The sequence below is a fragment of the Rhinolophus sinicus genome, linkage group LG17 (genome assembly GCF_036562045.2).
Source record: "Rhinolophus sinicus isolate RSC01 linkage group LG17, ASM3656204v1, whole genome shotgun sequence".
NCBI lineage: Eukaryota > Metazoa > Chordata > Mammalia > Chiroptera > Rhinolophidae > Rhinolophus > Rhinolophus sinicus.
Window position 1 is genome coordinate 23,712,458 of NC_133766.1, and position 12,987 is coordinate 23,725,444.

The window sequence follows — 12,987 nt, forward strand, 5'->3', positions numbered from 1 at the left end:
TCAGGAGAGTTCATTCTTGCCATCTTTTTTGTCGTCACCCTCCGTGGGGTAGGAATGCCACGGCAGCCTTTCCTCTTAGAAGGATATGACAACCTGGGAGCACTTGACATTGGGTTCCTTGGCAGGGACCTGGTTAGCCTCATCAGTTTTTCCATTTCATCAGGAACATGAGTTCTCCACTGTCGCCCGTAGCTCCAATAATCTGCCCTGGCTCCAAACCCCGCCGCAAAGCCTCATGGCTTTTCTGACTCTTCTTTCTTCTTTGGTTTGCTCTCCTCTCCTGTATCTTCAGAATCAGAGTCAGATGTGAGCTTGCCTCTCTCTGATTTATCTGTCTCAATTGCTGTTTTCTGTGACTGTAGAGACTAAGCAATGAAGTTGGAGCAATCCAGGTTCTCTTCTGACTCCCACAGTGTTGTCCTCATCTGAGAGCCCCTTCATTTTAGGGAGTACTCCATTTTGGCCTTTACCACTGGATAGTCGAGAACTTTTTCCACCACATATTCCTCTTCCTCTTCTTCTAGCACCTCCTCCACCTTCTTCTTGTTTTGCTTTTTCCCCTGTAGTGCCCTCCAGCTTCTTTCTGGTATTAAGGGTGAGGCTGCTCAGAGCAGTGCCCAAGAACCAAGAGGTGCCACGCTACTGGCACGTCACTGTGGGAAGGGAGGAGCGGCACCCAGAAAACCAACAGGCCAAGAGGGAGGGGGAGCCCCTCAGTAAAGCGGTATACCACAGGCCCCTGCCAAAGGCCCGTCCCTGACAAATTTTATTGAGCACATGCTATGTGCCAGGCACTGCGCTAAGCTCTGGGAATACAGAAGTTTAAAACCCAAAGTAAAACTTCGGGGCTTTTATGGAGCTTATATGCTAGTTGATTTTCAGCAAGGGAAGCAGATGTTGGCTTCGGAAAGATCACTGTGGCTGGGGTGTTGGAGGAAGAGTTGGAGGGGAGCAAGACTAGGGGTTCACAGCTGTGGGGACAGAGCCAGGAGTGCAGTTTCCAGGCTCTCGGCCTCATGTGGAAAGGTGCTGGCTCAGGTAGTAAATGGCCATCAACTGTGGTTGAATGGCCATCAGCTGTGGCTAGTTGGCCGTCAGCTGTAACCAGTGAGCCATTGGCCACTAATATAACTGCTGTGGCTACGCTAGCAGAAAATGGGGTCTAGCAAGGGCGGATAGTGGGTTGAGGATTGCAGAGAGGCGGATGCCCCCAGCGAGAATATAGTGGTGTGACTCCCCCATCTATGGCTCCGGCTCCGTGCGTGTTCCTTTTTGGCCTAGACACATCCTGCATTCTTGTGCGGGGAGCAGGAGCTGAGACCCTGCAGGCTGCCCCGCATGACAACAGCCTTTTCATTTTCACGTTCCTCCTCGGGCATATCCTCTTTTGTCAGGCACCTTCTTTCCACTTTATCCTTCCACCATGCCTATTCTGCACCCCTTCTGCCCCCCAATGATTTAACATTCTACACCTGGGCTTCCCAGCACTGCAGAAGAAATGATGAACATATTCATATTGTAGCCACGACATATCTGATCCCAGCCATAGCCTCAATTCTGCTGACAATTCCATTTCTCTAAGAAGCTACCACTCTTATTCCTTTCAATGGCTATTTTAACCTTCACCACTTTCCTTAATCCTCAACCCCATCTTGACCCCTTCTCTCTCAGGAAATGACTTAGAGACTGTCTGCCAGGCAGCAACCAGGTCTCTTCCCTTCTAGCCTCTAGGTTTAGCACAAATGCATGTGCTCGTGCACCCTTCCTTTCAAACGTAAACCAGGCAACTCTACCCTCCTGTGCATGGATCCCATCTCCTCTGCGGCATTTTTCATCAGTCATCTCCCCATCTCTTTTGTCTTTCACCTCTACACATGTTTCAGCGTTTTCCATCTGAAAAAGAAAAGATATACCCCAAATCTTCCCCTTGATTTTGTATTCCCCATATCTACTGCCTTATGTATTTCTCTTTCCCGTTAATTGCCAAGCTTCTAGTAAGAATGGTCTATTTTCACGTGTCTCTTTTACTCCTTAACCCACTGGAGCCTCGTTTAACTCTGACTGTTCTCACACCACTGGTACTGGTGACTTTCTTGTCAATCCAAAGAGCGTTTTTTCAGCTCTGACCTCCAGCATGTCCCTGATGCACTTGTGTTCCACCAAACTTTCTCCTACCCTCCTTTCTGACACTCTGTGGTCTTAGTTTTTCTTTTCTTAATTAAAGTTTACTGGGGTGACAATGGTTACTAAACTTACATAGGTTTCAGGTGTAAAATTCTGTATCACATCATCTATACATCACATTGTGTGTTCACCTCCCAGAGCTAGTTCTCTTTCCATCACCATATATTTGATCAGTCTTAGTTGCTCTATCAACTTGGTTATTTTTTCTCAATTTCTTCTGCAGCTCTCTTCCTTCCTCTATATGCCCACGTGGGTGATCTCATACATAGCCATAACTTTGTTGACTACCTATAATCTGAAGAGTCCAAAATTGATATGATTTGTCCACACCTCTACTTTGAGTTCAGTTTCATAAATCCACTGTCTGCTGGACATCCTCACCTAAACATTCCGCAGCTACCCACCGCCAACCTACAGCCTAACGTGTCCCAAATTAAACTCATGATTGCTCCATCAGCACGTGGGCCCTGTCTTACTATAGTCCTTCACTCAGTGAGTGGCACCACCTGCCACCAATGCCTAAGGTGCCATGTGGGAAGTAATTCCAGATTCCTTCCCCTCCCTGACTCCCTACATTCACTATATTAGCAAATGTTATTGAACGACTTCCTAATTACCTCTTGTAGCTGCCCTTTCCTTTTTATCGCTGCTGTCACAGCCCTGGCACAGGTTTGAGATTCTCTAATCTCGCACTGTGAATTCAGCCATGGATTCCTCGTTGAGCTCCCAGCCTGTGTTCACGTGGGAATCCAGAACTAGTCAGCCCGAGTTGTGCCTCTGTGGTATGCAGATTATTTTGAACAAAAGGCAACTTTAGCCACAGGCTCAAGAGGAGCTTCTGTCCCCACCCCTAACTACCTAGAAGAATTTGAATTACAGGTTTTGCCCATAAGAGATTATCAGGAATAATTTCTTTTAACTTATTTATAGGGCAGGGCAAACTTCTATTTACTAAAATTCTACTCTTGTTATCATCCTGCAATGAACTTTTGAAGCCCGCGTGGCACCTTACCTCATCCCTAGCTCAGAATGTCTTTTATACCCACGTTCCTTTTCTATCTCTGAACCACTTGTGCATGTGGGGTCTCTGACTCTCTCATGTATGCGGGGTTCCCATACATATGTATGAATTAAATTTTTTCTTGCTAATCTGTCTCATGTCTGTTTGAGTATTAGACCAGCCAAAGAATCTTGTGGGCAGAGGAAAATTGGTTCCTTCCCCACCCTGGTAACATGGCAGAGAGGAAATGGCACACTCCAGTTTGAAGAGACAATTTACAAAGGGTCAGCTGGGTATAGGAGAAGCACAACAATTCTGTACAGTACTAAAGAAAAAGAAAAAAAAGAGTATAGTGTACAGTACACGGGGGCCAGCGGGAAAGCAAGTGTCTACCCCCCAGGCCTGAAAAGTCAAAGGAAGGGAGTGATTATCTGAATTAAGAGAGAAGGAGGGGGGCCGGCCCGGTGGCTCAGGTGGTTGGAGCTCCGGTGCTCCTAACTCCGAAGGCTGCTGGTTCGGTTCAATTCCCTCATGGGCCAGTGGGCTCTCAACCACCAGGTTGCCAGTTCGATTTCCCTCAAGGGATGGTGGGCAGCGCCCCCTGTAACTAATGATTGAACATGGCACCTTGAGCTGGGCTGCCGCTGGGCTGCCGCTGGGCTGCCGCTGGGCTGCCGCTGGGCTGCCGCTGGGCTGCCGCTGGGCTGCCGCTGGGCTGCCGGATGGTTCAGTTGGTTGGAGAATGGGCTCTCAACCACAAGGTTGCTGGTTCAACTCCCACAAGGGATGGTGGGCTGCGCCCCCTGCAACTAGCAACTGGACCTGGAGCTGAGCTGTGCCCTCCACAACTAAGACTGAAAGGACAACAACTTGACTTGGAAAAAAAAGTCCTGGAAGTACACACCTGTTTCCCAATAAAGTCCTGTTCCCATTCTCCAATTGAAAAAAACACACACACACACAAAAACTAGTAAGTTTAAAAGAGAGAGAGAGAGAGAGAGAGAGAGAGGAGAAGGAGAGGGACCCACCTGGAGGGAGCTGTGATCTTTGGTGAAAGGTGGCAGCCAGCCCACAGTGAACCAAAGACAGGGATCCTGAGGAATAAATATCCAGACCTCCTTGGCCTCCTTCCTCCCACTCTTCTCCTGTGGCTCCCATTGGCTAATCCCTACTAGAAAGCCAGAGGGTTCAGAATGGATCTGCAGGGGCAAAGGAAGCCCTGCAGTGCATCTTCCAAATACTCCTGTGTAATATGCCAAGAAGTTTTATTTTTGATCACATCACTCCCAGCTCCACTTGTCCACACCCTGGGTTCTCTGCCACGAACAGGACAAAATCAAAACTTATTGATGTGCCCTGGTTTTTCTCATAACTCAAATTTTCCTCCCTACTGAAATGTATTAGAAAGCCTTTGATATCATCCAGCAACCCAGGCCTACTTCCTGTTAGCTCTCTGCTCCCGACTTTTCACTCCAGCAGCACTGAAGCAGTGATGGCCCCTATGCTCCTCTGTTGTCTCAGTCTTCCAAGCATAGCCTGATGACATTAATTGTGAACAAGTGTGACTGAGTGAGTGAATAAATGCGTGTTTAGCTCCTGCGGTGCTTGAGGATGCGGAATAAGACCATACATACATTATGGTATGTGTGCAGAGCAGGCTGTCCAGAGTCATCAAAATGGTTCACTTACATTCTCTCACTTGACCTTCACAATAGCCCTGCGTGCCAGGTGAAGCCAATATTATTAGTGATGCTCAGATTGTGATGTTGACTACCCACAGTCACATCGCATTGGGCAGAGAGAAGGAACACAAGCCTCAGTTTCCTCTCATGGGCTTTCTTCCCATTACCTCACTGAGGTTGCCTGCAATGAAGGGTCTTTGGCATTTGCTCAGATTTCATCTTACACGGGAACAAAATAGTGAACTCTGAATAGTGAACTCACTTTTTTATTCATTTTTTATTAGTTTCAGGTGTACAAAACAATGTAATAGACATTTCACCTCTCACAAAGTGATAACCCCCTCCCCCAATCTAGTGCCCCTCTGACATCGTATGTATCTATTACAATTCCATTGACTCTATTCCCTGTGCTGTCCTCCATATCCCATGACTACGTATATTGACATTCAGTATCAACTTCAGCTTCAGGTGTACAGTGCAGTAGTCAAATATCTACACCATCCATTAAGTGGTCTCCCTGATAAGACATGTACCCATCTGACACCCTACAAAATCTTTACGTTATTGATTATATTCCCCAAACTGTCTTTCATATCCCCATGGCAATATTGTAGTTACCAATTTATGCTGTTTAATCCCTTCCCCCTTCTTCCTTATCCTCACCCTCCTCCCTTCTAGCAACCATCAGTTTTTCCTCTACATCTCTGAGACTATGTCTGTTTACTTTGCTCATTTATTCAGATCTTTAGATTCCACATATAAGCGAGATCATGTGGTATTTGTCTTTCTCTGACTGACTTATTTCACTTAACATAATGTTCTCTAGGTCCATCCATATTGTTGCAAATGGTTAGATTTCATTCTTCTTTATAGCCGAGTAATACTCCATTGTATAAATGTACCACAGTTTTTTAATCCAGTCTTTGTGAACTCACTTTTTAATTGCTTTCTCCCCTCCGTAGGACATCCTTTGGGTCTTCCAATCCCCTTATGAACAAACAGTTACCCTCTTACCGAGCTCTGGAGTCTCTTTCAAGTCTACTACTATTCTATGAATCTAAGGATTGTGTTGGGTTTGTCACACAGTTTAATATTAATAAAGAAATTGTTTTTAAAATTTTTATTGGGGAATATTGGGGAACAGGGTGTTTTTCCAGGACCCATTAGCTCCATGTCAAGTCGTTGCTTTCAATCTAGTTGTAGAGGGCACAGCTCACTGGCCCATGTGGGAATCCAACCCTCCACCTTGGTGTTATGAGCACTGTTCTCTAACCACTGAGCCAATCTGCCACCCAATAAAGAAATTTTTAAAAATGCTTTTCTGACACCTTTGTCTTTTTTTTTTTTAAACTCTGGTGAACCCAAGACAAATTGTAATAGTAGCACTTTAACAAATATTTCCTTGAGACCAGGGAAGGATAAGGTTGACAAATGTTTTCATGGGAACCCTAGCTGGGGAGTCTGGGCATCTGAGGGAGGTTAGGATTCTTGAGACCCTGAATACCTAAAGAGGATTGCAGTGGAGTGAGGCTGAGAACCAGGTGTCATCTTCGTAGTCTGGCGAGAAAGAAAGAATGGGGATCCTGGGGAAGAACAAGATTTAGGTTTTGAGGAAAATATACTGTGAGATCAGAGATCATAGTTATTACACAAATCAAATGCAAATGAGGATCTGGTCAACTATTGGTTTCTTTTTCGTAGAGGCTCTAGGAAAATTCTAGAGATGACCGCTCAAAGAAATGTACTTACTTAAGAGTCGAAATGTTAAGTATAACATACTCTATGAAGAAGTTTCCCCACCATATAGTTGGGCTGGAGGACCTGCCACCTACCCTACCCCCTCGGTTGTTGATCGCTATTCTTTGGGGTCTGGTCCGACCCACTTGGGCGAATAGAAAAACCAAGGAGGCTGAGTGTGCCAAGCGCTGAGACAGATTCCCCCAACCCCGACCTCGGACCTCGAGTAGGAGTTCTTTCCGGCATCGCTGTCCTAACCACCGGGGTTGGGGGGGTGTGGAGCGGTGAAATTCCTCAAACCGATAACAGGACCTCAAAACTCTGTCATTTCCAGCAGAAGGACTTAGCATTTTATTTGACACAGTGCAAAGGGAAAAGCAGTGCCCATCTGCAAAACCTTCACCCAAGTGGGAAGTGGGAATCTTGGCTCTTGGATTTCCCAAGCAAAACTTGCCACGGGCGCGTTTCTCCTCCCGGCGCCCATGCGGGGAAGGAGGGAGGGAGTCGGAGGGGAGGGGGGCTAGAGGAAAGGGGAGGAGAGTGGGGGAGGGGAGGAGAGGATGAGGTGGAGAGAAGAGAGTATGGGAGTGGGGGAGGGGCAGAGAGGGGAGGGAGAGGGTGAAGGGAGGATAGGAAAGGTAGAGGAGAGAATGAGGTGGAGGGGAGAGAAGGGGAGGAAAGAGTAGGAAAGCGGGGGAGGGGAAGAGCGGGGAGGGGAAGAGCGGGGAGGGGAGGGGAGAGCGGGGAGGGGAGGGGAGGGCGGGGAGAGGAGGGGAGGGATGGAAAGCCTTCAGAGCTGCTGGTCCGCCCCGCCTCTCGCTGGGGCTCGGAGGGTTCGGCGCTGGAGCCGGGGCTGGGGCTGGTGCGCCGCGGCCGCGTGTCCTGCGCTAGCAGGCAGGTCTGACCAAAGCGCGTCGCTGTGCAGTGCGCCGGGCTCCCGGGAGATGGCCTCTCGGCTGTCGCCCGCTGCTCCGGCTATTGTCTCACGCGGGGTTGTTTGACTGCGGGCTGCGCACGCTCTCAGCAGAGAGCACTTTCTTTCCCCGGAGCTGGTCCCGGCGCCCCTTCCTGCCTCCCAGCTGCTCCAGAGCTCAGAGCCCGGAGAGGGCGCGGCGCAGAGGGGCGGTACGCAGCCGGCTGGCGAAGGGCCGAAGACGCAGGGAGCTGTGGGGCCAGTGGCCCCGGTCGCGGTCGGGTCTCGCAAGAGAGCCCGTGGGGAGCACAGGTAGGACGCGCGTCCGGTCGAGAACGCCGGCTCTAGGGCTGCAGATGGCCCGGCCTGGAGGGAGCGGCGGTCAAGGGACTGTCCCACCAACATGGCAACAGCCGAGGCTCAACAATGGCAGGAGCCGAGGGTGCCGGAGCGAGCTGAGCGGCAGACGCCGTGGGGGCGACAGCTCCGGCCCGCAGCGCGAAGCAGGTTGCCGACCCCCACCGCCAACCCGCTCCAGCAGTTTCGGGGCGTCTCGAGCCCCCGGGACCCCTTTCTCCACCCCTTTCCCTCTAAACACACTTTCTGCTAGGTGATCTGAGCCAATCAATGGTTTTGGGTTTTGTTTGTTTAATATAGGAAATAAAAAGCAAAACCTGCTGTGAAGCGGGGTGGTGCTTTCTCGTGCGGTGGGTGAAAAGTCAGCATCTAGCCTAGGAAATATATACATTTTTTTAGTCAAACGGATTGTAGACTTGGCGTTTCCCTTATAAGGATACTGGAGCAAAAGGAGAAAGCCTGGGAGAGGGAGAGGGACCCTCAGGCCCGAGTTCCCGGCCCTCGGGGGAGGCGCTGCTCTCCCCGGTCTGTACTTGTCTCTCATTTTAAGCTCCCAACAGCTGTGGCTTTGATGCCGGGGAGCCGCCGCAGCAGCAGGAAGCCCAAGGGAGGCTGCCCAGCTGGGGTTGGGTGGGGTAGGGTAGGGAGCCCAGGGACTTGGCAGGGTCCGGGATGGTGGGAAGAGGTTACAGTTGTGCGAGGTTAATGAGTGCACACACCCTCCTGTGTGTGAAGAAGCTGCCATTGCTCCGGCCCACCATGTCTCCCTGCATCTCCACCCCTTTTGGGGTCTCTGTGGCTTCCCTCCACCTACCACCACCCCTAGCCATGCCTGGGATGGAATCTATTGTCTCCAGCTGCCCTGATGGTTTTTTTTCTCTATTCCATTGGGGAATTTTGTACCCAGCATGGCACCAGATTCTTGAGCACTCAGCTACCCCTGCTCCCAGAGGTGGATCAACGTTGCCCCTCCTTTCTCTCTAAACTACCTGACTGTCTGGGACGTGGCCAAGCAGATGTTACCAATTTGCACTGAATTCCAGCCCTGTAGCAGTTGCTGAATGAAAACTTACTCTTGCCACACTGAGCCTTGGAAAGATACTGGAAGAGAAATGGCCCAGGGGGTGACAACCCCCATCCCCAAATACTCCTCTCTCCCCAAAACCAGCTATGGATCCCAGAGCAGAGCGGTTCTGAGGTTTTGGAATTGTGGCTCCTCCAGAGCCCAGCGGTCCCATCTGGGGATGTGTCCGTGGAAAAATTAAGTCAAGGCACATTTTATAGCTCTGCCTGGCAGCCAGCATCTGAGGAGATGGTGGCTGCTTCTCCTTTGCTCTTTGGATAAGTCCAAGGTTTCATTTCCACGGCTCTGAATTTTCTGCTGAACGTGCATGTGTGTGTGTCTGCATCTGATCAAGCTCTCAGCCTGGCCGGAGGCAGCTTGTCCATTTCCCTGTCCCTGGAAGCACTGGTGAGGAAGGCCTCAGGCTTTTCCCTGCGGTGCTCCTTGGGGGTTGCCCAGTGGCCTGGACTGCTTGTGGTCTTTGCCATGACCCAGTGGTGCTCTAGCAGATCTTCCACACCCTGTGGGCCTTTGGTTCCCTCTTTGTGGTTCCCTCAACCCACCTGGACCTGGCGCTTTGCAGGTGTCTCATGTCTGTGGTCCTTCAGCCTGGACATCTCAACTCCGGCCAGCAGGGAGAAAAATGAGGGATCTGTGTTCCTTTGGGAGTTTGTAACTGGCCATAAACTTCAGGCTCCTCATGCTCCTGGGATGTGAACTTGGACATGACAATGTGGAGTAGTAGAGAAAACAGTGAGCAGAGTCAGTGTCAGGAGGCCTGGCTTTGAGTCCTGGTGTGACTTATTTCCTCTCTGTGAGTATGGACAATTTGTGAGCCTGTTTAAGTCTTAGTTTGCATATCTGTAAAATGGGGAAAAATAATGCCCTTGGCTCACAGGATTGTTTTAAGGATGAAATACACTGTTTACTATGAACTGAATAAAATTATGTATGCAGAAGCACTCTGAAAACTGCAGAGTATTATACAAATGCCAGTTATTCATCCTGAATTTAGCCTTAGTGACAAGGAAGGGAGAGCTGGTGGGGGTGGGGGAGGGGTGGGAGGACCAAGGGTATGGAATAGAGAATGTTCCGGAATCTTTCCTTTCTTGCTAAGGGAAGAGAGATGTGACAATACCAAAGTAACTGTTCCTTGGGTATTTCTCTTCAAATAGGGTTGGCAGGATGAGTACTGAGAGAGAAGGAAAGACTGCTTAATGATATTTGTGGGGAATTGGGAAGAGACATATACCCCCTCAAAGGCTGGCTACCATCTAGAGACAGAGTAATGCTAAGCTAGCAAATCATATACTAGCTGGCACTTACAGGTGTGAGCCAGCTAGTGAATGACAGAGGAGGGATCTGAAGCAGGCAGTGTCACCCTGTGCTCGTAAACCTCGACGGCACTAGCAGGCAGGTATTGGGTCTTGGGAGAGTAGAAAGGGGCAGCAGAGTTGCAGAACTTTTTGGTAGTGGCTTCCTTGACTTGAATGCCCATGTGATGTCACCAGACTGGACACACCCTTAGCTAATAGGCCCCAGCCCAGCATCTCCAAGTCCCGGTTGTTTGAGGGATGAGGCACATGTGTGTGAATTCCGTGGGTTCCTGCCTTACCGGTCTTTCTCATTCATATCCTTACCTTCAGTGTAAGACCAGATAATCAAATCAAGTAATTTTGCCATCTTTTGGGCAATTCTAGTAAGAAGTTTAGGACTTGGGGGCTCTGGGATAATTGAGGCAGATCCTTTGTTTTGGTATTTCCATATGTACTTTATTTTGTATCTGTTTTATGAAGTAAAAGGAGACTGCTCTTGCATTTCCTGTGATCACACAAAGTGTTACAACTGGAAACGACCCTGGAGATCATTTCCATGAGAAGTCACAGGGTTACTAGCAATGCTGGCACTTTGTGCCTGCCCCACAGGTCACAATATGACCAGAAGGCATAGGAAGAGTGACGGGGATAAAGAGAAGAGATCCAAGAAGATTCCAATTTTAGGAAATACTAAAGTTTGCCTTGCTAGGTAGTAGAAATAGATATGAGCTCTTCTTGTCTTAGGTCGCAAACTAACCGTGAAACCCAATAGGAGTAATGATAGTGCCCTTCAACTGTGGAGAGCGCTGTCTTTCTCGCTCTCTCTTTTTTGAGAGCCCAGTTTTCCTGAAAGCAGAGCACCCATCCCTTTCCTACCTGCCATGCTGTTATGTCTTCCAAAGGACTAGGGGCACTATTAGAGCGCGTTTAATTCTGACCAAGAAAGGAGAGATTGTTTGCATCTCAGATATTAGGGGAACCTTGGAGAAGGCAACTATACTTTCCTAAAAAATGTTATAACCAGGGAAGTCAGATTTCCACTCTAGACTTCAAGAAGGCAGGTTTTTTGCTTTTTTTGTTTTTAAGGAAGAGAAAAGGTAGATACAGTTAGTTCCCTGGTAAGAGACTTTGAAAGATAGAGTGGTTCCAGGGGGTTGGCAAATGCTCTGAAGTGCAATTCTGACTATGCTGTTGTAGGTGACCCAGCAAGGACGGGAAAAAGAAGGTGCCACTTGAGCAAATAGTCAAGTACTAAGAAAGGCAAGAGGACGGCCACTGCCATTGAACATCCGTCCACCTGTAGCTTTTCAAACATTATCTGCATTTTGCCATCTCCCCAACCTTGGAGTAAATGGATGATGAAGAAATTGTCTCTTCCCTCCTTTACAGTTGGGAGAACTGAGGTTTATATTAGGTTTCGATTCCAACCAGAAATTCAGAAACGTGTCCAAGATTGTATAACTAGTTAGAGAAGAGCTGAAGTTTGAATCTAGGCCAGGGTTCCTCCAGAACCTGTGTTCCTTCCGTGCTGCGCTGAGGGACCTGTGAGAAAACTAATGTCAATGGAGCCCACGTTCTGAGTGAGATGGGGCTTCCCCAAGAGCCAGATGACAACAGAAAGGGTTCTTCACGTCACCTGTGGGAGAAGATATGATCACAAAGGGGTATGTCTGTCAGATAATGTTTAAAAAGAACTCATTCATTCGTGCAGCAACTGGGTTTTGAGTGCTTATTAAGGACTTTAGGTGCTTTCAGTGCCTAGGATAGGTAGCCTTCTAGAACTAACTGTTGAGTGGGGATGCAGACAATTAAATGGCTGTGGTGGGGGAAGTGTGGGATGCTGTGAGAGCTCATATGTGGGGCATTTGGGGTGGTCAGACTTCCTGGAAAAAAACGTTACCTGAGATTTGAACAATGTGCAGAAATTGCGGTGGGGGATGAAGTGAGTCGTGAAAGAGGTGAACTGAAAGTAGTTTAGTCTGACCAGGGCCATTGAAGGAGTTTGCATTTTATTTTTTATTCATCCATTCATTCGTTCACCGGTTATGCACTGAATGTACATAATGTATCTGACATTCTCCTAAATGCCCAGCCATGAAGAAGACAGACAAAATCCCTGTCCTCCTGGAGTTTATATTCTGGAGAATTCAGTTCACTCAAAATTAATCAAACCAAGCATCTGTATTTTATTGACAAGCATTCTCTACTGGGAATTACTTATAGATATACTCTAGCTAAACTCAAGGAAAGTTTGAGAAGGACTTTGTGATATTTCTATGGATAATATAGGGTAGGTTCATTAATGGTTGGGTTGGTTAATTGTTCAACAAAAACATCTTCAGTGCCTCTGGCTCTTTCATTCTTACATTCATTCATTCATCAATTGACAGGCAGTATAAATGCAGCATATGGCTAAGTATATGTCTCTGGGGCCAGAATCCTTGGGTTCAGAGTCTGGCTGCCCCACGACCTAGTTGTTTGACCTTGGGAAAATTATGTAATTTATGTGTGCTTCCATTTCCTTATGTGGAAGATTGGGAAAATAACAGTATCAGGATAAAAGGGCTGTTGTAAAAATGAACCCAGTTCATAACTGCCTAGAACAGTGCCTGATGGCAAAGGCTCAGTAAATGGTGGTGGTTACAATTATTTTATCATCCTTCAATAAGAGGTTTGTGCTATACCCTAGGGATACAAACTTGAATTCAATGTGTCCCCTGACCTTGAGGTAACCA

At 48.2% G+C, this 12,987-nt stretch overlaps 1 protein-coding gene and 1 pseudogene across 1 annotated transcript in view; one reads left to right on the forward strand and one right to left on the reverse strand.

Annotated features, from left to right (window-relative positions):
- Positions 1-1,379, reverse strand: LOC109434452 (chromobox protein homolog 1; annotated as a pseudogene).
- A 6,033-nt stretch (positions 1,380-7,412) lies between these two features.
- Positions 7,413-12,987, forward strand: part of PIK3C2B (phosphatidylinositol-4-phosphate 3-kinase catalytic subunit type 2 beta) — a 64,025-nt gene continuing 58,450 nt past the window's right edge. The window contains exon 1 of the mRNA XM_019711443.2: positions 7,413-7,828. The gene's annotated coding sequence lies outside the window, so the exon portion shown is untranslated. The remainder of the gene's footprint in view (positions 7,829-12,987) is intronic.